Raw genomic sequence first — 22715 nt, forward strand, 5'->3', positions numbered from 1 at the left:
CTAATAGCCACATTCCAGAGCAGCATATGTTTCATCTCAAGCCCACAAGGTTTGCACTTCCAAGTGGAGCCCAAGAGAAAACCTTGGCTCGGCTGCAAACGTCTTAGGAGAGGTGGGGGTGAGGGGAGGCCCACGGGGAGGTGGGAGCTGTCACGGCAAGGAACATTTGAGTTAACGCAAAGCTCGGTCCAAAATCGGTGACACCCTCATTCCTAACTCGAAACTCCGCAAGACACCTACGCAGGAGACGGATGAGCAGCGCGGCCGCTTCCAGATCTTGTCCAAACGCCTCTCACGCGCCTGCGCGTTCCTCCAACCCCTGCCGTCAGGGCTGCCCCTCTGCCTCAGCACCTGCCCTCCCTGAACCGAGGGGTTGTAGCCCGGGGCTGTGTGGAGTGAGGAAGAAAAGGGAGTGAATCCTGATCTCTGTCTGCCCCTGAAAAAAATGCCTGGACCTCACCTCCCCTGGCCTCATCTCTCCACTCTGAGGGGTGAGCTCCCTTGGCCTTTGGATACCAGATTTGGAGGGGTGTTCAGGAAGGATCCAGAGCTGGATGGAAAGAGACAGGAGGAGGAGAGCTGGGGAGAGACAAGAGATAGGGTGGGGGCAGAAACTCTGAAGGGAGGACACAGGCTGGCGGGCTGAAAGGAGAGAGGCGAGTCTCCTCAGGTGGGTGGGGAAGGAGGCATGGAGGGGGTCCTGGTCCTCAGGGGCTCTGCTCTGTGGTAAGCCAAGGGATTTCTGACAGCAAAGTAAACTGTGGTGTGCTGAGTTTACCCAGCTCCAATAAGCAGTGTTTTGAGTGTTTAATGTTTCCTTCCCACCGAATGGGTTGACAGGCACTGAACTGCAACCAGCCCCTTGCTGTCTTTTGGGGAAGTAAGGAGAGGGCTGTCAGCAAAGATGAGGTCCCTGATGCAGCCCAGGACGAGGAGATTTGGGTGGGAGCTGGGAAGTCCAGCCAACACAGTCCTGAAGCTCCCCATCAAGGACAAAGGGTCTGAACAAGTGACCCCTCTGTCCCACCTCTTCCCCTCATCACCCCCAGCCCAGTCCCTGCACCTGCAGCCATCCTGCCCCCTCCATCCCACCTCTTCCCCTCATCACCCCCAGCCCAGTCCCTGCACCTGCAGCCATCCTGCCCCCTCCATCCCACCTCTTCCCCTCATCACCCCCAGCCCAGTCCCTGCACCTGCAGCCATCCTGCCCCCTCCATCCCACCTCTTCCCCTCATCACCCCCAGCCCAGTCCCTGCACCTGCAGCCATCCTGCCCCCTCCATCCCACCTCTTCCCCTCATCACCCCCAGCCCAGTCCCTGCACCCGCAGCCATCCTGCCCCCTCCATCCCACCTCTTCCCCTCATCACCCCCAGCCCAGTCCCTGCACCCGCAGCCATCCTGCCCCCTCCATCCCACCTCTTCCCCTCATCACCCCCAGCCCAGTCCCTGCACCTGCAGCCATCCTGCCCTCTACCAGATCCGCTTGTTTCTCTCCTTGTGCTTTCTTTATTAAATGCCTGCCTAGGGGGCTACAGCGTCCAACCGCCGTGTGTATGCGGAGAGATGCAGAGGACATACAGACCACAAAATAAATCAGGAAGACACCAGGGCTCAGCACCCAAGAACAAAGTAAACTAACCCTGGCATGATGCCCAGTACCATGTGCCAGTGGGTTTTGTGCTAAGCATGGATGAATGGGTGGAAATATTAGGGAAAAATAGCTTTACTTCCCTTCGATCCAGGGAGGCTCCTGGGAAGAAACTGGCTTCTCAAACTTCCTTAAAATGAAATAGAGGAGAAAAGTTTGGACAGAAGGGCATTTCAGGGAGTGGAATGAACAGAAGCCCAAAGTGGTAGGTAAGAGAACCAGGTGGTGCATCCAGTAAGGGGAAGGAGCCAGGGTAGGAGAGGGAGGAGGTGGGGAAGGACAGAGTGGGCTCTGGGCACAGAGCCAGAGGTTGTCCCATGTGCACGGGGTTGGAGGTCACTCTGGACCTGCAGAACAAAGGGAGGTGGACAAGTGATGGAGAAGAGGATGGGGCCAATGGTACCAAGATGCAGCCCAGGCTGAGGACCAGGACTTGGGGTCCCCATTAAGCTGTAGGCATGAGGGAGGGAGTGTGAAATGTGCTTATACTATAAGGGCATGCTCAGCAAGGCCTGGAGCAGCCTGGGTGAGCAAGGTTAGAAAGGAAAAAAGCAGGAGGTGGTTCACTGCTCGGGAGCAAGGGGACTAGAGAGAGTTTGAGGATGTGGGTAATGGTGGTGTGTATGGAGGTGTGTGAACGTGATACAGCTTCCAGGATAATTGGACATTGACTCCGTCTAATTTAACTCAGACTCCTGAGCCTTAGTTTGTTCACCTCTGCAAAAGTATTTTAAAATACCCTGCCTAAAAGCAGGGAGGAGGAGTAGGTGAGGAGCTTCAGATGGGCTCCAAGGAGCACCAGGAGTCCTGGGAAGCCAGCAGAGGGCAAGGAGAGGAAGGAACTTGGCAGTGGGAGGGAGGATGCTCACAGCCAGCAGGGCCCATGTCTCACACCCCATCTCAACCAGAGCAGCTCCACATTATCTGCTGTGTTTGTTCATGCTTTTGTGTAAGATTTCCTGGAAAGAAAGGCTTACGGTTGCAAGCCTGTAAAAGAATCATTTGAAAACCACGAAGGTATAATTTCTCTTGGGAGTCCCTACCAGCTGTAAGAACTCTGATTCTAGGAAGGAACATGCAGTGAACACATGTACCAACTTTTGGGCACAGTTCCCAAATTCAGATATTCTGGCTTGCTGTCAGATCATTTGTTCTCATATTTTTTGTGCAGAAAAAAATATGATCAGCATAAGCTTCGTAACCCTCCCCTCTCTTCCTTTGGTTCTGGAGTGAGAGGAGCATCACGGATTCTACCACGCCTCCAGCTCATGCTCCTGGCAGACATCACAAGTCAATAATAACACTCTCATAATAACAACAACAACACAGTCTCGGGATCTGTCTAAACAGAGCACTCCAGGCGGCCACCCCCCATCGGGAAGGGTTGGTACATGATCTGGAATCTCTCTGCTAGCCCGGATTTGGTTGGTGTCTGGTTCCACGAGTGCCTGTCTAAAGGGACTGCCAGCATCGCTGCCCAAACCATGTCTTTCGTGGCCTCCTAGACCCATAGGACAAGGCGCTAGTCCGTAATTCCAACAGGACACGAGGGCTAGCCTTAACTTGGGAGGTGAGTGCTTCAAACTTGTCTGTTAGCCTCCTGGGCCCTGGAGGAAGACCTCTACAGCATAGGGGCAGTAGGGCCATTTCTCACACCTTGCAATCCATTCAAAGTCCAGGGACAGTTGACTTTGAACTCCAGCTTTACATCTTCAGACTGTCACCATCTGCTTATTCTCTACAGTTATCGAGAAAGAGACTCAGGAAAAACTTGAAATGGCTTTGAACTTGTTTGAAGGGCGCGCGTTTTAGAAAGGGGCTGAGACAGATTGGATTCCAAATCCTAAGGCTGGCTTGGGAGAGAGCAGTCTCCTCTGGGCGAGGGGTACGGGGAGGAGGAAGAAGAGAGCCTAGGAATGACTTGGGAAGGGGGCACCGGCAATAAAACAAGGCAAAAAAAGATTCAAATAGGGGGTGGGGAGACTTGATGGATGGTTTTCAACCTTTTAAATCAGCAGAACTGTCTTTTCAAAAGAAATCGGACACAGAATCCCAGGATGTGAAGTGGCGAAAGGGAGCTGCTCTACTCAGATGTGGTTCCCTCCTGGTCCTGCCCCTTCCTTCCCCTCCCTGGGCTCAGAGGAGTGCAGTTACTGCCTGGGGTCACCAGCGTGTTGGTTCCAGAGCGGCCGCTCCCCGTCCGCTCACTAACACAGCCGCTGCTTTGCTCCCTCCTCCTGCCCAGCGTCTGGAAGAGCGTCCGGCACGTGGAAGGCCCTCGGTAAGTATTTGTGAAATAAGCAGGTCCGCCACAACTCTGCTTTCCATAGGCTCCAGGCTTCGCAGTTTACAGAGCACTTTCGCCGGAGTTTTCTGAGCTGAATGTCGACCTTCCTGGGCCTCTCCTGTGAGCTGTCTCAGCGTGGACCAGCCCCTCTGGAGTTGAGGTTGGGGACAAACTGAGCATCAGCAGGTGTGATCTCCTGCCTCTCCGTCTCTGCGGGGCTCCAGATCCCAGAAACCAAGGCTTGCTCCGAGAAGCCTCATTCCCGCCCTTCCTTGGGCAGTGAGCAGTGATCCAGATTAGAGACCTTCCGATTCCTCTGTGCGGACCTTTAGCACAGACGCTTTGGAGGGGTCCCCGAGTGAAGAGTTCCAGCAGGAGGCAGGCGGTGTCCTCCGGGCCGGCCTGGGGAGAGAAGGCTGCATCATCTGCATCATCTGCACCCCGGCCCAGGCTCCCACCCTCGCATCCCCCACTCATCTTCTGGAAGAAGATATGTGTGTTCACTCTGGTTCCTCCAGGACCGGCTCCCTGTCCCTCGTGTAGACCTGCCAAGTTTGAGACAGGAGAACCGGCCAGGTTCCCCACGGGGAGCCCGGCGGGCGCATCCAGGCCTGGCTGGGCCTCCAGGTCGGCCTGCCTTGGCCCCGGGGTTTAATAAACTCCAAGAGAGGTTTTCAAAGGCCACTTGATCTTCCCCATCAGGCAGCCCCTGTCTCCCTTTCAGATCCGCGGGGCTGGAAAGAAAAAACCGCTCAGTGAACAAGGTGGCCAGAGAAAACCCAGCCGCGGGGCACCTTCTATGAATTTCTGATGAGCACACGGTCCTGACTCCCGGGTCCCAGCCCAGTGCAGTCAGGGATGTTAGTTTAAGTCATTTCGCACGGTTCACTGGCTCTCTGAGAGCCGCTTGTCTCCCGCCTGGCCCTCTCTAACAAGCTCTTTTTACTCGGGGCTTCTCTGAGCAGAGACCTCAAACAATAGCAGCTTTCAAGGGGCTCGGCCCTCCTCCGGCGGCTTGGCTCTGCTGCCCCCGCCCCGCTCTCCTCTCGTCCTGCTCTCGGGCCTCCCTGCGCTCGCCCACCTGAGCGTCCCAGCCCACGGCCTGACACAAAGCAGGTATTCAGGGAAAACTGCCCCTCCCTGCCATCCTTCCTTTCTTCCCTCTTCCTCCTCCACTGTCCTCACCCTTCCTCCCCGTGAGCCGGCGAACACTGAGTAAGAGCAGGCCGCTTTGTCACTAGACTGCTTTGTGACTGGCGCCCCCTGGAGTTGTGCAGTGCAGAGAGGCTAAGAGCATCTCATCCTAATACTCGAGGCCTGTCAGGCTCCTAAGCCCTCTTGAAACTTGGAGCAATTTCCTCCTCCCTTTAATCTGAGCTGAGAGCTGGCTTCCTCCACATTCGAGGCTGTGGACCTGCATCTCAGGCCCGGCCCTGGTGGCTGCTGGCGGAGCCTGAAGGAGGGAAGCCACGTGCAGTGCCTCTCACCTCACACCTGGAGCGTAGGGGCAGGGCCAATCTGGGCAGGCTCCGCCCCACACAGCAGGTGGGCATGTCGCCCATCAGCCAGGTGCTGTCTTCCCTGTTCCAGCTACATCCTCTCCGCTGACCCCTCTGTCGCCTAGGACAGCGAGGAGCCCACCTCCGGCCTTCCTCGTCCCTAGTCTCCTCGCTGGGTACCAAGTCTTCAGAAGAGACTCCAGAGGAAGAGGAGGCGTACTCACCAGTGGGTGAGAGTCATTTACATGTTAAACTGAACGTCTGGTCAAAACAAAGTTCCTATTGAGACAAGTCAGTATTTCAGCTTAATGAGAGTGTTGCCTTAACATTTGTATCCTTTCTTGGTGGCCTTTGGCGTGGGGAGCTCTGGAAGGCTTTGAGCGACTGTTCATGGAAGCTCCTCTCTGGGAGAAGCTCTGCCCCACTCCTACGGCACCTGCCAGCAATTAAAGGTCCCCTCCCCAGCGACCTGGGCACCACCTTCAGGGCCCAAGGTCTCTCCTTTCAAGAGTCCTAAGCAGTGGGGCTGTATGTGTCTCACCCCTCAGCCCCCACCTTCCTTGCCTCTCCCTGCTTTTCGCATCAGTCACGTCCCTACCCCCAGGTTAATTACCCACCTCCTTCAGGAAGTGAAGTCTGACCAGGAGTGAGTCCAGCTGAAAGAACCTGGAGCGGGGTGCGCAGGCCCCAGATCTCAGCTCTGCTGACTGGCTCTGTGACTGTAGCAAGGCTCTTCCGTTCTCCACCATCACTTCCTGGTGGCAGGGTTGGCTGGACCAGTACTTCCTGGAGTTTAATCCCCAGGTGTCCAGGATCAGAATCCTCTGGACGACTCCAAGTTAAAATACAGGCTCATAGTCTCCACCCAGATCATGGAAGCAGGGATTCTGGGGGTGAGGCAGGGCCCACATTTTAACACATGCTCCATGTGTGCCTTGGGCCCACTAAGGGAGAGAACCACTGTCCTGATCTGTTCCAAACAAAGCTTCCACTGAGAATCCATCTATGTACTCAAGCTATCTTTGGGGCGGATTTTCCAAGAACTGAAAGATCTTTGCACGGGCTCGTTGCAAGGCCCTGGGAGGGGCCCTGGTAACTCTGTATTCATACTTGTGAGTTCTTTTACTTAAAGAGAGCCTAACCGCCACATAATAAACGATCAGGCCCCCAAAGACCCGGCCTGGCCCCTGGCTGAGCTAGTTGACTGGTGACTTTTTATAGGGTCTTAAGCCTTTGTCACACCCTCCGTCTGGTGACAGGCCGTCTCCAGTTTCTCTTACATCCCTCACCCCTCGTACAATCCAACGTTCTTTGCCCAGTGAGAGCTATAACGCAACTCTAACAGTCACTGTGGTCATCCCAGAGGTCAAACTCCCATGACCGTCATGGCCAGAGGTAGAAAGGATTCCAGAAACAGAGAGCTGTGTCCCAGGCTGGCTGTTGCCTCCAAACCTGGGCTTTAATTGTCAAAGTAGACTCATTTCCACGTGTTGGAACAGGGTCAGAAGGAGCCAGGTGGAGAAAGGCGGACCCAGATTTTAAGCTAATCAGCCATTCTTCACATCAGACCAGACGTGAGGTCAGATCTTTACTTGGTCTTCATCATTGAGCCATGCCGGAGCTGAGACTTCTCTGTCGTGAGCGGCGGATGACACTGCACCCCAGGGCCATGGAGAGGGTGGCTGAGGCTTTGGAACTAAAGCCCTTTCATAGCCCATAAGGACGAACCAGTTGTGAGATGTTGCTAATCGGGCGATGCTTAGGCAGAGAGGCCTTGATACAATCCATGGTCAAAGAGTTTGGGATATTTAACGTCATCAGTTGTGCCCAGACTCTTCCAGGGCAGCTGTGTTGCAGGAGGGATCAAGGCCCCCACTGGCTAAGCTCCCAGGGGTAAGATTCCTGCCCAGAATGGCCCACCACTCCTCACCACTGGCACCAAACACACGTCCTGTCGTGCGCTGCTCACCGCCCTTTGATGGGGGTCAAGGAGCTGGGCAGAGAAGCAGAGGAGGGGGAGCAGGAAGTGGGTGGGGAAGCTCTCCTCCCCCCTGCCCCCGGCAGCCCTTGGCAAATCAGGGGAAGAAGGAGGAAGAGGAGGAAGCCACATCTGGTTTGAGTGAGGTTCCCAGCAGGGAGAGCAGGGCCCTGGGACAGCAGAGGAGAGGGTCCGGAGTTGGGGAGGAAGGGAAGCAGGGAGAGCTGGCAGGGGCCCCGCCAATCTGGGAGAAGAGAGGGAAAGTGGTTGGGGCTGGGGGAAAGCAAATAAACAGAGCGGTTGAGACAGTAATAATGAAGAGAAGAGTCATTGAAGTGAAGAAGGGAGATTGTGTCACACCCAAGACAAACAGAAAATAAACGGCCAGTAGATCTACGCTACAGATGTTTGGCACCAAGGCATGACAGATTAAAGATGCATGGAGGATGCCGCAGCCGACCGGGCCTCCACCAGCAGCAGCTGGAGAGCAGGTGGAGAGGAGCCCCCGCCAAAGGCCTCCATGGCTGGAGGGGCGCCAGCCCCAGAGACCATTTCGCCCTCCTCCAGCCTGATCCCAGCAGGGCATCTGCACCGGCTGGGAGAAGTCGAAGAGGGACGCCCTCCTTCCCCGGCCAGGCTGGGTCCCCGGTCAGGGCAGTCTCCTACTTCCCAGCCACAGCTCCCTCCCTGCAAGACAGACCTGGAGTCCCCCAGTAACCAGATGAAGTTCTTCAAGTGGCCTCAAGGAAACACGTGCTGCCCTCCTACTGGTCGGTCACCAGTTTGCCACATGCTCATTGTAATGATGTCAGGGACTCAATTTTTTTCCTTCCTGGCATCTCAGGCTTCTTGAGCTGAACTTTGACCTGTACCAGTGGGCAGGGGGCGCTCAGTGTGCAGGGCGTTCACTCCTTAACTTACTCAACAGTCTGCTTCGTCTGCCTGGCACTGTAGTAGGGACCTCAGGGGTTACAAAGATGGACAAGATGCCATCCTTCCCTAAAGGGATTTACAATCCAGGGATAAAGAAAATTCTATTTTTGGAGTGCTTATGTCCTAGAAAGCACTCTGCTAGGCGCCTTGGAGGGGTCTACCTTACATATTCCTTACAGTAGCCCCGTTTGGTAGATATTATTCCTTTATTGTTCTTACAGAGGAGGAGGCTGAGGACTACAGAGATTCAGAACTTTTTCTACGGTCACAAAGCCAGGAAAGGGATCATCAGGTCTTCAGACCTAGGTTCATCTGATCCCAAAGCCCAATGCTCTCTCCCTGACACCACATACAACCATAAGGTGGGGCAGAATTCAACAACTGCCAGATAAAATCTCCCAAAAAATCAAATCATACTCTCAAAAGACACAAGAAAGAAGAAATCTCCCGTCTCACGTCCACCCCTGCTCCCTGCCCCTATTAATTGGAACCAAACTTCATCTTTCTGTTCTGCGCACCAGCAGGAAGGAGCCAGCACATCCTATCCGCAGCCAGGGCCAAGTGCCTGCAGGTGTCTGAGGAATGCTAATGGCCATGAATTGGGGGAGGGTCTGCACGAGGCTCTTCTCTCACATTTGCTTCCCATTAAGCCTGCTCCCCTTCCTCACCAGACCCGCCCACCCCCTCCAGCAACACACAGCTTTCATGAGCCAATTACCACGGGCAGGTTTTTCTGTTCCTCTGAAGCCACTGGCCCCGCTAACAAGGCACAGATGCAGCGGGGCCAGCCCCTGCTGTCCACTTCAGAGCAGGGGCTTTCTATTTCCCAAAGGACACCAAGGAGACAGGAGGAAGGTTTGATAGTCCAATTTCAGCCCAGCCCCAAGAAGCGGGGAGGCTCAAAGGGCAAGATGGTTATGAGTGATCTCAGAAAAAGACCTTCTTCCCAGGGCTGTGGAATCGTGGTGGATCTCAGAGACAGAGCAGGGGACCCAAACAGGAGGATCAAAGGCCAGGCTGAAGTGAAGACACAGAGCAGGGGAGGGTCCCCTGAAACCCTCAGGTAACAAACAGGTGTCCAGAGTCTAGGTAACTTAATTCAAAACAAGTTGTGTTAAAACTTGTTCAGAAACTAGTCCAACAGGCTGGAATCTCATGTGTTCCTAGTACTTCTTAGATCTCCTTGACAGCCTCAACATATTCTCTGCCTCTTAAGATTCTGCTCAGCCTTCAAGCCCCAGTGATCCATGAACTTTCTGACATTCCTGGGTAAAATTATACACTTGCTTGTGCTTCTTTGAATCCAGTTTCCCTGCAACTTATCTGAACGTGGGTTTGTTTTTGTGGGTCCTTCTCAGAACTCCGAACATTTCTTTAATCTCAGGATGAATGTCTCCCATCCATTAGGGAAAATGGAGCGTTGCCAGTCCCCCATTCTCTCTGTTCTTCTCCTTCTGCATCTCTCTGGAAGGAAGACCTTCCTTCTGGAAGGAAGTTTGGACCTTCTTGTTTTGCCCTCCAGGTCTCTTAGCTTCTCTTTCGTGTTTTCTCTCTCCTTACCTTCCTGTGCTGCTTTGGGGGGCAATTTCCCTGATCTGCATTTCAGTTCACTAAATCTCTGTTCAGCTTTGTCTAACCTGATGTTTGACACATCCACTGAGCTTTTATTTCAATGACCTTTTATTTTTTCCATTTCTGGAAAGTTCCATTTGGTTCTTTTTACAAATTTCTCTGTTCTCTTTCAAAATAGCCTATCCTTTCTTTATGGGTTTTTTTTTTTTTTTTGCCTTTTTAATCATTTTAAACACAGTTATTTTAAAGTCCCTTTCAGACTGCTGTATTATTGTATGTTATTAGAATGCTAAACTAGTCTGCTCTGTTTGCTGACTTTCGCTAACGGCACATCATTTCCTTATGTGGTTTGCAATTTTTTTTTTAATCTTTGGTGCAGCTTCAAAGGGGATTATATTTTGCTGTGAGAATGCTGTTGCTCTGGGGCACATTCTTCCAGAACAGTCTTGCACTTCCTCCTCTTGATATCCCATGAGTTTTGCTGGTCTGGAACCTATTTTTACATTAATTTCTCAGCTTGGGAATTCCAACTGTGGAAATCCAGACACCCCAGCCACATATGGTTTGGGCCTGGAGCTTCTTTTCTTCACTGGAGACTTTTTTCTGTTCAGAGCGCCAGGCAGCACAAGCTTAGCTGTCACTGTCCTGAGGCTGTGAGGGATACGAGTCTCTAGTCCTGACTCCTCTGAGGATGCATCCCTCAGTGTCCGAGCTTTTGCAGAGGTGTTGATTTCTGCCTGCCTCTTATAAACTAGAGATCAAGTCATCTGCCCCCATGCTGGCATCAAAACCATAGTCCCTAACACCTAGGGCTGCATCTAATCTAGTATCCCCCATGGCACCAGCTTGTGGAAGATATCATTTAGATTTTAAGCTCTATGTTTACCGACTGGTAACTCTCATTGTGCTCAGCATTCTAGGTCATGAGTTTTTGCAAACATAGCCAGTCCTTGAGAAGCCTGCCTAATTCATCCCTGTAATGCCTAGCACAGTGCTCTGCCACAAGCCTCCTTACGTATTCACCCAAACAGACAAAACCCTGAGGCACCTACACATGACCCCTCCATCTATGCAGAACCCCGAAAGCCAGAGGCATGCGAGGCGAACATGGAAGGAGGATTGCATAAGTGAGCACTGGTCCTGGAGCAGGACACTTCACTGCTCTCTTCCAAGCTACGCTTCTTTCCTAGGAGGTAGTGAAGGTAGAGATTTGGACCAAGAGTGAGACCTAGTTGTCGTCCAATCTCAGGCACTTGTGGAAAAGTCACATCATCTGGCTGGGGCATCCGATTCTGCATCTGTAAAACAGGAAGAGGAATGATCTGGACCACCTCCAAGGTCCCCTTCAGGTCTGACAGCACTGGCGGCTGCAAGGTAAGAACACAAACTGGATAAAACAGTCAGGCTCACACGCAGGTGTCCCCCAGATTTCCCCTGCCCCAGATCACCCCCTGGAGTTTCTGTCTCCCTGCTGCCTCTCTTTCCTCTGGTGCCCAAGCCTCTCCTTCCCACTCAGCCTCCTTTCACCATTCCCTGCTGCTTTGCCAATCTCCCTGCCTGGGAAGCCTTGGTCCCATGTCTGTGGCTTAAGAGATGGGGGAAGGAGGCTGCACTGGCAATTAGTGTCCCCTCCAGCAGAGGTGAGCCTCAGTTGAGGATCATAGGGGAAAGCAGATGACAGGGTGACCCGGCACCTGGATGCGCAAAAGCCCCGTCTGCCTCCAGCTTTAGGGGTTTCCTGAGCCTGGGGCTGGGGATCCTGCATCTTAATGAGCCTCTTGAGCTGGTTCAGAAACAATGAATCAAATCCAGCTGGAAGCTGCCCTCCGACCTAGCTAATGACTTGTTTATTGTCGGAGCAGCAGAGCGTCATGTCAGGGAATTTCAAAGTGTCACTAATTGGCAGAGGGCCAGTAAATAGCACCATATAAATCTGAAGGTGCTTCCACTGGGGCTGAGGACTGTGGAGCAGATACAGAAGAGGCAGAGGAAGAGGGTGCTGCCAGGGTCCTGGCTGCGGGCTGTAGCATCTTACCAGCTGCTGCGGCTGCTGCCCTGGGTCTCTGCTACCCTGGGGAGGTTGGAGTGTTTGCCCGTGACAGGGAAAGGAAAGAAAAGGCCCTATGATGGCCCTGGTACACTTGTGACATTATCTTGCATGTCCCCAACCTTCAGATGCCTGGCTCCCCACTGTGCAATGGGCGGAGAGGCCTTCTTTCTGAGGAAGGGACTGAAGGTCTCATTTGAGGGGAGATCGATGGGGCCCCGTGGGTCCCTGTTATCTGTCACACAGAAGTGTTCTGCTTACAGAAGAACCTTGGCCAGACCCTTCCTCCAGTGGGCCTCTTAGGGACAGAGCGGGGAGGACCAGGGAAGAATGACAGGGAGGATGAAAAGAGCCTCTTCTCACTCAGCAGAGCCTGCGAGCTCCTGCTGGAAGCAGGACCAGATGACAAACCGGAGATGGCAGGTCAGTGAAGGCAGGGGATGCTCCTTCCACGGCCACCCCAGCTCCTCTTACATCACAGCCTCACTGCCTGCAGATGTAAGCCAGTGGGTGACTTGGAGACGAGGCAGGCAAGAGTGAAGGAGAAAGGAGGAAGGGCTTCTAGTGGGAGGTAACAGACACGAGGTGAGCGTTGCAGAGATTACCCTGCTCACAGCTGGATGCTCCTGCAAAGCACTCCAACGGCCCTCCAAGCACTGGTCCCGATGCCTGTCCCCAGGGGCCGAGGGCTGATTCCTTGGGGTCTGGGGGTGATGGGCCCAAGGTTAAGTTTGGCCCCTAAAGTTAGGCCAAGCCTAATGCCAGCTAAGTTTAAGACCCCTTTTTTGGGAAGGAGGTAATTCGGTTTATTTATTTATTTTTAGAGGCGAGACTGAGGATTGAACCCAGGACCTCCTGCATGCTAAGCATGTGCTCTCCCCGCTAAGTTTATGACCTTGACATCAAGAAGCCACGTAGGGAATGGTAGGAAGGCAAAATCTGTGCACTGGAGAGCTGACCAGAAGTCCGAGGACACCTGTGGTCCCACAAGGAGAGCTAGCCCTTCCCAAATGTATTGGGTGGCCGTTAGGGCGAATGGCGCGGCTGAGACCCTGGCCCCACCCAGCTGATCTCTCTCAGATGCTTCCATTATTGCAACCCCTACCCGACTGATGGGAAACTGAGGTTCAAAGAATCAGGACCTATCAGAGCCTGTCGATGAGGCCCTGAGGGCTAAAAGCTAATCACTCATTCACTCATGCATCACAAGCATGGATGGAGAGCTTCTGATGTTCTGGGCTCCAGGTCAGGATCTCTAGAATTAGTGTGAGCCTTGGTCGTCAGTCTTCTGGGGACTTCAAAGCTAATAGTGGGGCCTAGCATCCAAATGGCTAAAGGTAATATAAAACAGGCCGGAGGAAAGAGCTAGGATAGAGAAACCAGAAAAAAAATATGTGAAAGGATGGGGAGGTGAATTCTGATCCCGTCAGAACAAAGAGGACTTCACGGAGGGGTGGAACTTGAGCTAAACCTTGAAGAAAAGCCAGACTGTTAACAAAATATAACCTGCCAAGGAAATCACTCCAGACAGATCCACGTGACCCCCCTGGGGCCTTGGACCCTCTACCCTCAGGGTGCCACACCACTCTCCCCTCTGAAGAACGCCTCCTAAGTGAGCCCACTGCCCAGCCCAGACAGCTGAACCCCTCAAGGTTCAAGGATTAAGAAAGCTGGAGGAATTTCTATCCCAACACGTCTCCTTTTATATGTTTCTGAAATTTAATTTTTAAATTTTGTACATTTTTTAGAAGTTTTATGTGATGTACACATAGAATAAAGGAATCAAGAAGACCTGGGATGGCAAGTATTCCTCCCAGCCCTGCGGGTGGTCACTGCGGTCCCCTCCCCGGTCCTGATATTCCCAGGGCCTTGGAGCTCCTTTCAGAGACTTCCTACCTGCACGTCTTCTTTAGAAAGAGAAAAACCTTTCTCCACTGAAACAAACTTTCTGGGCTGATTGGGGACTTCACTGCTCGGGGGCTAGAGGGAAAAGCACAGAATCCCAGGCACCGGCCCTGGATGTGCAGGACAGGAAACTCCTCCCTCAGACTCTGCATACAGACCCTCGTGGTTTGTTTTTGCGGTAACAGCGAGCCTTGTGTGTGTTGTGGGAATTCTCTGTCGTCATGCTCACAGAAGCCTCATGGTCGGCATTGCTTTCATTGCCCCCATTTTCCAGATATAGAAACGGAGGCTCAGAAATATTTCCCTGTCACCCAGCTAGTAAGTAGCAATAGTAGGATTGGAACCCAGGACTGCCTGACCACACATCTTTGACTCCATACCACTACACAATTGTTTCTAGAAGGGGGAAGTGGGAAGCACTTTGGATTTCGCAGACTGAAGTTGGGGGTGGGGGCGAACAGAGAAGAGCCTAAAATCCAGGCTCCACTCAGCTGACCAGGGAGAAATCTGCCTGCAAAGGGCATTCCAAGTGTCCCTATGAGATTTCTCTTGCCCAGCTCAGGTTTTGCACTGGATTTTAGGAAGGGAGCGAGCTGTGTGCAGGAACAGAATGCGTGGACGCAGAGAAATACCTCCTGGGTAACCCAAGTGTACGGTGGGTGAATGCTGCGAGGAATCTTAGGAAAGAAGGCCAGAGCCGGCTTTTAGGAAGAAGACATTAGAGACGCACCAGCCCTGTATCTGATCCCACAGCAGCTGCCTCCTTGGGTCCGGAGAAGACCTAGGTAGTCCCCCCGTGGCCACTTTGCACTAGTGACAGGGAGAAAGGCCCTGGTCAATCTGAGGACATACGGCAGTGTTTCCAGGGCCTCGGAGGGGCCTTTGGGCCGACAGGCTTCCAGAAGGAGCTCAGGCCATCACGCTGGACAGAAATGATTGTGCTAATAAGGAGAGGGGTGGCCTGCAAGGGCCCCGTCTTGGCCCCAAGCCTCCAGTTAATGAGACTTCACAGGGAGAAAAAGCCTCTAGGGTGAGGGGGGTGGGGCCGGAGGGGCAGAGGAACCGCTGGAGGCCAGCGATGGCTGAGGCTGTTTGTTAGGAGACAAAGAAAGGACTTTGCTCCCTGCACTGAGGTCAAAATCAAGGTATCCCTGGGAAATGGCAGGGGAATTTATGAAGTGAGGAGGCAGCCGGTTTGACAGCTGTCTGCTGGCCTCTGCCCCAACCCTGTTGCCTCAGCCCTGAACCATCCTGGAGAATGTTCACCTCGAGGAAACAAGATTCTTGCCCTAGGATGCCAGGCCGCTGGAAGGCTTCTGGGAGACGCCGCGCACGCCCCGGGGTGCAGGTTCAGGTCGGAAAGGGAGAAGACACAGACGGCTACTCCCGGGTTCCCGCAGAGCTCTCCTGGCTTCCCACCGCCCTCCAGCTCCGAGACGCAGCGCAGCTCCTACCTCTGAGGACAGGAAACTGGGTCTCCGTTTTGTGACCATGAGGCAAGAATAGATGGGACTGCCCCCCGGCCCCCTTCATCCCCACCCCGCAATTCTCAGACATATAAGGGGGAGGGGTGCAGAGCCTGTACGGGAGAGATGGACTCTCAGGGACTGAGCCGGACGGAATTCAGCACCGCATTTGTGGCACAGGAGAAACAGGTGGGAGGAGAGACATGATTTACATCCAAAAATGTCAATTTAGACACCTCGGTTTTATAAGTGGTCAGGTTTCCCTGGAAACCAGGTTCCTCTTTTTTTAATGAAAGGAAGTTGTGTGTGTGTGGGGGGGGTTGTAGGTGGAGGAGGCTGACAAGAAAGGTAATATCTGCTCTGCCTGTAGACTGCCTTTGGACCCCATCCCTCCCCAACACAGGCACCCTGACACCCACACAAAAGGCAGGCACTTTAGTCCCTTAGGAAACCTGGAAACACAACTCAAGATGGTTCTCTCTGGCCATGTTCCCCTAGAATGTCCCTTAGTCTCGTCCCCACATGGAACCTGTCCTTTCTCTCTTCCCACCAGACACCCACCTCCCATCACCAGCCCCTCCTACAGCCCCGTCCCCAGGCCCGCCCCTGTGGACATTTTGTCTGCCAGCGCCCCCTCCGCCCTCAGGCTGACCTTGCTCTGGAGAGCCTAGGCCCCAACCCCCAGCAGGTCGGCCAGAGCTGCTGCCAGCACCCATCCATCAGGCTCAGCATGACCCCCTCCCCGCTGCACCCCCCCCCAGCCTATGGATGTCAGCTCCACCATCAAAGGGCCACCTGGGGGGACTCCCAGGGGCTACCTGCCGCCAGTCCCCCCTGCAGCCCCTTCGGTGTGACAGCTACTGGGCAGAGGAAAGCTATGACTCCTCCCCTCCCATCCTCCTTTTTCTGAGGCTGATGGCCCCCCTCCCACCTGGTGACCTGCTGGGACCTACAGAGGCCAAAGCTTCCAGTCAGAGATAAAAAATGCCTGGCTATTAACTGAAACACAATAAAGGGCCAATCTGCATGTTATTTACATAACCAGTTAATGCCAAAAGGGACTGAGTGCCCCCATCCCCACTGCTGCCTTCCTCAGGGCCCTGATCCCCAACCTTTTCTCCCCAGGGCTGTCCCACCCTCTCCCCCACCCCGCAGAGTGGACTCCGCCTGACTCTAAACTCCAGTGTCCCTTTCTATTCCTGCCCTCCCTCTGGTTAGGGGCCTGTTCCCGGTACCCTCGTGGGTGACTGGGGTCCAGTGCCTGTCTGTGCCCAGCCTCTGGAGGGTTTTTTCAGTCCTCTATCCCCAGGGAAAGCCCTGTCCCAGCTGACCGGCCTCTCCCCAGTCTCCGCCCCTACAGACCTGCTCTGTTTGTGCAGGAGCAGAGGACATAAAGGGAGGCTGGTGTTCCTGCAGCTGGGCGTGTTTGGGCTCCGGCAGGGGTGAGGGGAGGGCAGCAGGGCAGGTCCAGGGAGTGGAGGAGGGTGAGGTGGTGGGGAGGGCAGCAGCAAGATGCATGGGGCCCAGCAGTCACAGCTCACATGCGATTTTCCTCCCAGTCGTGTCCTCTGCTCCAAGCCTGTGGGCCTTGGAGTCAGAAGCTTCCAGGTCTCTAACAGGCTTCAGTTTATACACAAACAGTTGCATTTTCCTCCTACTGTTTACTGCATGGGGAGCCGGCCTCAGCATCCTCCCAGCCCCACTTGGCCTCAGTCGTGGGTTTTAAATGCGCTCGGTGGGTCTGGGAGAGCGAGACAGCAAGCACAGTCCGTGAATGCGGAGCATCCTAGGTGGGGCCCCAAACTCTGGGCTCTATTGTTCAGCCTCCTCCTCTGTTCCCCCATCTCTCTAGACCTTGGATTCCCTCCAACGCCCCTCACTGATAAACACACCCAGGCAGAGGGATAAAGACTTAAAGAATGAGGCAGAGTCAGTCAGAGCATTTGTCAGGCAAAGGAGCCACACGTGACATGCCCTAGGGCCTGCGAGTGTTGTCACCTCCATTGGAGGTCAGGTACCGCATGGCCCCTGCCCCTCCCACACCCCAGTCACCAGGGCCACTACAAACACCCTGTGCCCTGGGGCTGCTGCAGACGGGACAGACTCAGCCCCTCTTGTGAGGAACTGAGGAAGTTCAGAGCCCTGCAGTCCTGGCCACCCCGTCACCCAGAGGGCAGCAGGGGTGGTGGCTCCCTGTCCAAAGCGGGGCCAACCTTGCCTCTTCTGATCTCTGGGCTGCGGTAGCTGAGGGAAGCGACGTCACCCGCCCCCACCCCCGTCACCCCCTCCAGCCCTAGGTAGGCCCCTTTGGAGAGGTGGCAGTAGGGCTGCTGGAGTATTTCCCTCAGGGCTGGAACCAGGAGGCAGATCCCTGGCTCCCGAGCCACCCAGCATCTCTGTGCCTCAGCTCCCTCTTACAATCAACAGAGGACCCCATGCCATGGCTGCGGCCAGGGCTCAGTGAGCTACCCACGCGGAGCCCTTGCCCAGCGCACAGCACAGGCCGGGCCCGGGGCCGCACGCGGAGAGGGGCCCAGGGCCCGAGACGGCGCTGCTCTTCCATCCTCACACTGCTCCTGACTGAGTCACCGCCAGCGATCGCGTGTCTCTCTTCACAAGCCTCCTTCAGAGTAAAAGGTAGAAGAACCAAATTTCCTGTCTCTAGCCTAGGCTGAAAGCCCCTGCCCCTCACTTTTGATCACATAAGGTAGGAAGTAAGGAGGAGCATGGGCTTTGGAGCAGACAAACCGCGGTCAAATCCCAGTTCTGCCTGGAGCTGGATGTGTGGCCTTAAAAAAGTGATTTATATGATCTAATTGTCCTCGGCTCACAGATCACATCCAGTGGTGCCTGTCTCGCCGGGTGAGCCCCTGGCACATGACTACACCTGATGCCAGCAGACCCCGTGGGGTGCCACCCAGGGCAGGTCCCCCAGCATCTCCAAGTCAGGGGCTTCTCTCGAATCCACTCAGATAATAAGCAGTAATGTTCACAGGGTCCTCAGAGCGATGGGCAGGAACAGGGGACACTCAGAGAAAGTCGGATGGCACATCTCAGGGCTCAATAAATCACCCATGGGGCCAGCTGAGCGCCCTGCAAGGTGGGTTCTGCTGTCACTACTGTTCTGACAAGAGCATCTCTGTCACATGCCCAAGGGCCAAGGGCCCTCCACAGAAGCCTTCTCACCGTCCCCTGCCATGTGGACCCCCCCCCAAACCTGCACACCCTCCCCTCCCACTGGGCACAAGTGCGGTTCATCACAGCTCCCGACACCCAGACTGGGGCCCAGAGCGAACAGCACCTTCCTGGGGGACGCCCGGTGGACGGCAGCCAGGACGGCTGGCAGCCAGTCGCCCCGACCCTTTCTCTGCAGGGGGGGAGGCAAGAGGGAGGGGCAGTCTGGGGAGAAAACAAACTTCAGACTCATTATCCCAGCCCTGCTCTCTGCTCTCGGAACAATTAAAGGGCTCTAATCCGGAGTGAAAAGCAAGCACAGCTCCCCTCTTGTCCCCGGCTTCCCATAATCAGGGCTGTGGGCCCCGGCTCCTGTTTTCAATACAAATATTCAATTAAACGTTCCTGGACGTTCCAGTAATTGGGTCCCTAAGGGGGAGGTTCCCACAGAGGGAGTGAGACCCAGGAGGCACAGACAGAGAGCCACAGGCAGATTCGCCCTAATGGTCAAGAAACGTTTTTCTAGAACTTTGTGCCCATGACATGGTCTGGTGTCCTCTGAATTGGCCTGAGAGAGGAAATGAATCTTCAAGAACAAGCCGTGGACCTGCCTGGACCTGCCTGGACCTTCCACAGACTCGGTGACTTTCTGCATTGTCCACACCTCAGCAGCCTTCTCCAGCCAGCAGCTCTCGTCCCTCAGAGCCAACGTCCCCTCCAGGTTTCAGTGAAAACACTGCAGTCCAGCTCCACTGCTAAATCCTGTAAGACGCCGTCCACATCTGTCATTCCTTCCCTGCAGTTGCTTATCTGAAGTACCTTCAAAAGCAGAAGTGCACTGAGACCAGAGAGGAGAAACATCTGGTCCAAGGTCACCTTACAAGTTAAGGCCCGAGCCGGACCAGCCCCCAGGGCTGCTGGTGCCCTCTGGGTTACTTCCACCCTGTTAACTCCAGTCAAGCCTGGGACGCAGGGATGTCTGGGTTCCACCCCAGCCCCACGGCCCACCTGCTGTAACACAAAGGAGAGAAATCTCCCTCCTCTGACGACTTCCAGGAATCAGTTTCCTCCATCAGAAACTTTGTCCTGCAAATTCTGAGGGCACTTAGAGACACCAGGACTCAAGGAGGAAGAAGGAAGATCTGGCACAAGGAGGTTTTTAGAACATGGGGAAGGGGTAGGGGTTAATAGTCCCCTTTCTTTTTTCTTTCTTTCTTTCTTCTTAATTTTTGGTTCCATCTTAAAAAGTCAAGTGACAAGCCAGACTGGGAGGTGGGGGAGTGGTGGTGAGGGAAAGGGAGGAGACTCAAGGAGGAGGCCAGCTGGCCCTCCTAATTACAAGCCTCAAAGCCCTCCTGACAGACCCGCCTGACAGTGCGGGGCTGACTCCCCTTATCCCAGCACGAGCTGCGCCTGGAGGTCTCTGCTCGTGACCTCTAGTCAAAGGACAAGGTTGACTGGAAAAGGAAGCGATGAGGGGAGGGCCTGGGAGCCCCCTTATCAGAGTGGAAGGCAGACTCCCGGATGGCTGGCTGGACCTGGTGGGAGATGCGTCCCCTGGGGTGGGGCCACACAAAGAATGGGTGGACCTGGGTGCCGGGGCCTCCCCTTAAGGAAAGGTGACTGTAGGTAGATTTCACCTAAACTCTTCCTGTTTTGATGGCTGCCTGGGACCTCTCCACACTTAACCTCTCAGACCTTCCCCCAAAGGCTGGGTCACCATCTCTCCATTGCAGCGACCCCAAGTCTCAGAAGGACTTGAGGGCTATGGCTCAGCCCTGAGATGCTCACCCATCGTAACCAGAGCAGGTCCACGGCCTCGGCCAGGCGGTAGAGGCTGTCCCACTGGAGCCAGGAGTCAATGTGTAAAGTCCTCTGGGAGGGAGGGCGGGCAGCTGGGAGACGCTCCCCATGGCAGGGAGCCCAGGAGGCCGTCGCTGAGCCAGGAGCTTCCAAGGGAGTCTGGCTTTGGGATTTACGAGTCTCTTGTTCCCATTAAAAAAAGACTCTAGGCCTCAAGTGCTCTGGAGAGCATCGTCCCCTGGAGCCAAGACACAAGGCAGGAAGAAGGCTGCCTTTCTTGAGAGGTACCGTCCTCTCCCCCTCTGAGGCCAGGTTCAGGGCTCCCTGCCTCCCTTGTCTCAGCCCGGGGCTTGGAACTTCTCTTGTTATGATTTAGGACAAAGGGCATGCAGGAGAGAGGGAAAGGGCTCTGTCTCCTTGGCCTTGAGCCCAAGAAGGAGGGTCAAGTTCTTGAAAAGAGGCAGTGATGGTCAGATGTGCTGAGAATCTCAGGCCATCTGACTCGGGACTGGAAACGTCACTATTTGTAGCCTTGCTGTTCTCGCAGGATCACATTTCTCAGTGACTCCAGACGTGTATCCTCTGTGACCCACATTGTGCTGATAACTCCTCTCCCTCTACAGATCCCTTCTCCATTTCCTGCATTAGATGTGGGTACCGCGTAAATCCTTTGATTGAGGGTCCACTTAAATCCCAATGTGGGCATCAGATTGTCAGACAGAAGACACTGAACTCTACAGTGTCCAGCACGGGCAGCGCACAGACAAACACTGACCGCGGCTGCTGCTTCTAATTTATCTTGTTTTTGTTGAAGTCTTTTGGCTGTCGCTCCTTCTTGGGAACAGTCCCAGGATGACTGTGACTCAAAGGGAAGAGATGAGGGGCCTGGACAATGAGTTCCATGAGGAAATGTGCTGTGTTAGCAGAGGGAAGAGAGCCATCCTACGAGGATCTAGACTAACAGTGAGAAGAACGCTTCTGGGATCAATTGATGGGAGCAGAGGGAGGAGCAAGACAGACGGAATGTTGGCAGTGGGGGTGAGCAGATTAATGGGCTCCCAGCCAGGTTAGGTTAGGTGCTAATCAGCAGGAGACAAGAGCTATTGCAGGAGTCGGTGGAACAAAAATGCCCTGGAGATGTTTGAAATCCATCTTGTAATCAACAGGTATTACCAACTGCAAGATATTCGCAGGGACCTTTTCCTCTGAGACAGAGAAGAAGAATTGCAAGAAGAGGTAAACAGATCCCCAAACTTGATCTGCGCGTGGGGCCGCCACACCTTTGTACGTACCATTCCATCTGCCTGGAACGCCCTTCCTCCCCTTAGGTACCTGTTCTTTGCTCTCACTCCCACTAAGCTAGGTGGTCCTTCCCTATGCTCATCAGGCTATTGTGAGAATTAATTCATGTAAAATCCTTAGACAGAACCTGGAACGTCACTCCCAAAATTAGTTGCTGTCGCTAGTCTGCCCAGTGCCCTTCACGTGCCGGGACGTGGATCCTTGGGTTGGTAGTCGTACACTTGTCCATCGCATCCACCTGATTGTAAGTTCTTGGCTAGCAAGAGCCATTCATTAAATGCTTTCGTGTCCTTAGAACCTGGGGTGTAGGATAGTTTAGCGTCTGGTATATGCTAAATGGTCACTAAATGTTGAATGAATATATAAATGAAAAAACAAACCCCTATGCATTTTTTTGGATGTATTATGAGCCGAACACGTGGCTGCCATCAGAGGTGGTCATACCCCTTGGACATGTGTGCCTTCACCCCTCACCCACTGGTTTAGGCACTCAGCCAACAGCCTGTGGTCCACCCTCTTAGGGAAAGAGTTCATTTTGCTTTTCTCCAAGGCAGCCAACATCAACAGGAACGTGGAGATGGAAAACAGACCAGGACCAAGGAAAGTCGCTCCTCCTCCAGTGGAGGTTCCAAATGTTTTAACTTCACTAATGAGACCCAGGGAGGAGTAATCAGGAAGTGTCTAAAATTAGCTGTTTTAATTTGAGCAGGAGAGAAAGGGACTGACTCAGAAGGGGGCACAGTCTAGAGCAGATTGTGGGAGCTCAGGGAACTCTAGAAAAACCAGGGCAACATCTTGTGCTCCAGCACCCGAGAGAATGCCCAGGAGAGACGGTCCTGGTCAGGAGCCCCGTGACTCGACCCATGGTCACACACTGGGATGATTCACTTGTCAGTGGTCCCAGAATCCATTGTGTGTGTGTGTGTGTTTTAGATCTATGTTGTTCTTGGTCTTAGTCCACATATTTAAAACAAATTTTTTTGAGGGGGGAGGTAGTTAGGTTTATTTTATTTATTTGTTTGTTTTATTTTAACAGAAGTACTGGGGATTGAACCTAGGACCTTGTGCATGCTAAGCATACACTGCACCACTGAGCTACA

At 54.0% G+C, this 22715-nt stretch overlaps 1 long non-coding RNA gene across 1 annotated transcript; it reads right to left on the bottom strand.

Annotated features, from left to right (window-relative positions):
• Positions 1 to 1498: 1498 nt before the first annotated feature.
• Positions 1499 to 21502, bottom strand: LOC123618723 (uncharacterized). Its single transcript, XR_006727182.2, has 3 exons — positions 20302 to 21502; positions 6053 to 11216; positions 1499 to 4670 (listed from the first exon to the last, which is right to left on the bottom strand). It is a non-coding gene; the product is annotated as an uncharacterized LOC123618723 (long non-coding RNA).
• Positions 21503 to 22715: the final 1213 nt, after the last annotated feature.

Source organism: Camelus bactrianus, chromosome 33 (genome assembly GCF_048773025.1).
Source record: "Camelus bactrianus isolate YW-2024 breed Bactrian camel chromosome 33, ASM4877302v1, whole genome shotgun sequence".
Taxonomy (NCBI): Eukaryota; Metazoa; Chordata; class Mammalia; order Artiodactyla; family Camelidae; genus Camelus; species Camelus bactrianus.